A 4,110-nucleotide genomic window follows, 5' to 3' on the forward strand; every position below is an offset into this window, starting at 1 on the left:
TTAATTGGGCGCTGTGTCCAAGTAAGTGGCACTATATACGGAAACAGGGTGCCATCTGGGACACACCCTTCACCTTGTGTGTCTTATGAAACGCTTGTTGTGCAGTGAGAAGCTCCTATTCAATCCATGACGCTCGTCAATCGCCTTCATTACACGGGTCGTATTCATTAGAGCACACGGTGGCAAAAACGTTTTGCAAACGGACAAACAAACCCAGAGCTTCTTCTTATTGGGGACAGGTAGTCTTCCCTTGTTTCGGTATGTTGTCTAATGACATTACCTCTGTTAGTTTTCTATATTGAAGTCACTGATACCGTGGTAAAAGAAAGTGATTCCTACCCGCCGTTCATAACACGGCAAAGCTAGCCTAGCGAGGTGCTTCGGGCCAGAACATAACACCACACCCAGAAAGGATGCTAGTTTTGAATCTCCAAGCCAGACAAGGTCAGAAAAATCTGCCGACTTGCCCTTGAGCAAGGCACTTCACCTACAATGGTAATGGCTAACCCAGGCTGTGACTCTGAAGGCGTCGTCAGGGGGAGAGTTGGGACATGGAACAAAACACAATCTTCCAATTCACACATGCTTAAAATACAACACGGTGTGAAATAGGACAAATAGTAAGCCTACCAAATGATGGTTGGACTGTCCTTAGAGTGGATGCTGTTTAAGAGGTCAGAACTAAGATACAAACCTGCTCGCAGAATTTTGAGCAAAATTATATTATTTAAAAAAGATTTCAGCTACACGTAGTAGCAGCTGAATGCAGAAGTTAGATCAATATAAACCATTTTTCTGAAAAGTGATCACTTTTCCCCAGTTGTTGTTGTATGTAGTCCACCTTGTCCTGTTTGCCTGTACGGTAATGTTGTTGATGCTTGTTCACAGCTGTCCTGTTCCTGGTACAGTAATGTTGTTGAGGTTGTTCCAGCTGTCCGTTCCTGTACGGTAAGGGTTTTGAGGTTGTTCAGCTGTCCTGTTCTGTACAGTAATGTTGTTTGGCGTTGTTCTAGCTGTCCTGTTCCTCGTACGGTATGTTTTGTTGAAGGTTGTTCAGCTGTCCGTTCTGTAAGCTAATGTGTTGAAGGTTGTTCCAGCTGTCCTGTTCCTGTACAAGTAATGTTGTTGAGGTTGTTCTAGCTGTCCTGTTCTGTACAGTAATGTTTGTTGAGGTTGTTCCAGCTGTCCTGTTTTCTGTACCAGTAATGTTGGTTGAGGTTGTTCTAGCTGTCCTGTTTCCTGTACATAAATGTTGTTGAGGTTGTCCTACGCTGTCGCCCTGTTTCTCGTACGTATGTTGTTGGGTATCGTTCCACGCTGTTCCTGTTTCCTGTACAGTAATGTTGGTTGAGCGTTGTTCTACGCTGTCCTGTTCTGTACAGTAATGTTTGTTGAGGTTGTTCCACGCTTCCCTGTTCTACTGACAGTAATGTTTGTGTTGAGGTTGTTTCCCAGCTAGATCTGTTCACTCGTCACAGCTAATGTTGTTGAGGTTGTTTAGCTTGTCCTGTTCCTGTACAGTAATTTGTATCGAAGGTTGTATCAGTCTCAGCTCGTCTGTCCTGTACAGAGTACATCGTTCGTTGAGGTTGTTTCTAGCCATTTCCGACATAAGTGTAGGTCTAGCTGTCGTATCCTGTACGGAATGTTTTTAGTCACGCCTGTCTTAAGTAGTTGTTGTAGGTTTCTCTAGTGTCTGTCCTGTAGGTAATAGTTGATTGAGGTTGTTCCTAGCTGTTCCTTTCTGTTTACATGTAATTGTTGTTGAGGTTGTCTACTTCTGTTTTACAGTATTGTTTTGGTTGTCAGCTGTCTGTTCCCTGTATGCGGTAATGGTTGAGGTGTTCCAGTCTGTCCTGTTCGACAGTAGATGTTGTTGAGGGTTGTTCATCAGCTGTCCTGTTCCTGTACGGTAATGTTTGTTTGAGGTTTGTTCGAGCTGTCCTGTTTCCTGAGCGGTACTGCATCTGTTAGAGGTGCTCCTGCCTTCATAAGTTTTGGTTCCAGCGTCCTGTTCCTGTACAGTAATGTTGATTGAGGTTTGTTCAGCTGTCCCTGTTCCTGTTGACGTAACTTTACGTCTGCACACTGTCCTCACACACCCCCCAATGTTGAATTGACGGCCTCACTGTTCAGATTAGATACCATCTCTCAGTACGGATAATGGTTGTATGAGAACGTGATCCAGCTGTCTAGTTCCTGTTACAGTAATGTGTCCGATTCCAGAGGTTAGCTTCCAACCTGTCGTGTTCCTGTACAGTAAATGCTTGTTGAGGTTGTCTCCAGCTGTCCTGTTCCTGCATAGCGACACTGTTTAGAGAGCTATAGATTACCAGCTGATCTTTCCTGTACAGTATGTAAGTTAGAGGTTTGTTCCAGCTCCGTTCCTGTCCTGACGTAACTGTTTGGTCTGAGGTCTGTGTCTCACTGTCATACTGTTCCTAACGTACGCATCGATGTTTGAGGCCTTGTCTCCCAGCTGTCCTGTTCCTTAGAATGCGAAGTCGTATGTCAAGCTTACGTCTCACACCACTTGTATGAAGGAAGATTTAGTGGGTGTACCAGCTTGATCTGTTCTTGGTTACGGTAAGTGTTGTGTTGACGGACTATGATCGTTCTCTAGCATTTGTTTCTGTAACTCACTCGTAACATAGTGTTTGAGGTTTGTTGTACAGTGTCCTGTTTCCTGTACTAATGTGTTGAGTGTTGTTCCTGTCCCTGTTCCTGTCAGTAATGTTAGTTGTTTCCAGCTGTCCTTGATTCCTGTACAGGTAATATGTTGAGGTTGTTCAGCTGTCCTGTTCCTGTACAGTAAATGGTTGTTGAGGTTTGTTTCTAGCTGTCCTGTTCTGTACATGTAAATGTTTCTGAGGCTTGTTCCAGCTGTCCTGTTCCTGTACAGTAATTGTTGTTGAGGTTGTTCCACGCTTGTCCTGTTCCTGTACGGTAATGCATTTTTGAGGTTGTTCCAGCCTTCTCGTTCCTGTACTAATGTTGTTGAGGACTCTCAGCTATTCCACAGCTTCCTGTTCCTGTACAGTAATGTTGTTGAGTTGTTCAGCTGCTATATATCTGCTACGGTAATGTTATGGGTTGTTCAGTGTCCTGTTCCTGTACGGTAAATGTTGAGGGGTATCACAATTCGCAGCTGTCCTGTTCCTCGTACAGGTAATGTTGTTGAGGTTGTTCTGCAGCATAGATACCTGTTCCTGTAGCATGTACCGATTAGATATAGCAGGTTACGGTTCAGAGTAGAGTTCCTGTTCCTGTACAGTAATGTTGACGGTTGCTCCACTGTCCTGTTCCTGTTACGGTAATGTTGTTGAGGTTGTCAGCTGTCCTGTTCTGTACGGTAATAGTCGCAGAGTTGTTCCAGCTTCCTGTTCCTGTACGGTAATGTTTTCTTATTTGGAATGTTTTTCCTCCTTTGTTCCCCATTTGTCTTACGTCAGTGGCGTCACTCACGCGACGCTCGTCCCTTTAAAATCCGACGTGGAATCGCCGCTACTATCTGACGTAAGACGCCGTGTGTCCGTCCAGAGGTTGCTTTGTATACAGCGGTAGGTTAAGGTCATTCGCCCGGCCCGCAGGCGGGACTGCTGAGTAACAGTGATCTGTGCCTGTGTGAGGACGGTCCCCAGTCCATCAGAGTCCAGAAGTCAAACATAACTCTCCACGTCACCTCCACCGTCTTCTCGCAAAACACAAACAAGCAAACAACGAACCATCTCAGAGTTCAAAATGAATCCTATAATCTGTCAAATATGACTGGGGGGGCGGGAGGGGGAAAAATCTGTTCAATCGCAGACTCAAATTCTCCTAAATCTTCTGGTTAAATCAATGTGTGTTTTAGTTGACTTAAGACACCGTATTCCTGATAATGAAACCATTAAGCGGAAAATTAAACAGAACACCTCCGGACACTCGTCGCAAAACCTGAACTTGTAACCTACTTCGCTAACATTTGAAAATGGAGATGAACACCGAAAGAGAACACTGAACACGGAGAAGAGCCGGGACCGGACCATCTTCATCTCCCTGAGAAGAGAAACTGAACACAGAGAAGAGCTGAGACATCTCATCTCCCTGAGAAAAACATGAACACTGAGA

The 4,110-nt window shown here is 44.7% G+C and overlaps 1 long non-coding RNA gene across 1 annotated transcript; it reads left to right on the forward strand.

Annotated features, from left to right (window-relative positions):
- Positions 1-885: 885 nt before the first annotated feature.
- On the forward strand, positions 886-3,282 carry LOC139025207 (uncharacterized). Its single transcript, XR_011476675.1, has 3 exons — positions 886-921; positions 1,088-1,184; positions 3,258-3,282. It is a non-coding gene; the product is annotated as an uncharacterized lncRNA (long non-coding RNA).
- Positions 3,283-4,110: the final 828 nt, after the last annotated feature.

The sequence above is a fragment of the Salvelinus sp. IW2-2015 genome, unplaced genomic scaffold, assembly GCF_002910315.2.
Source record: "Salvelinus sp. IW2-2015 unplaced genomic scaffold, ASM291031v2 Un_scaffold2370, whole genome shotgun sequence".
Taxonomy (NCBI): Eukaryota; Metazoa; Chordata; class Actinopteri; order Salmoniformes; family Salmonidae; genus Salvelinus; species Salvelinus sp. IW2-2015.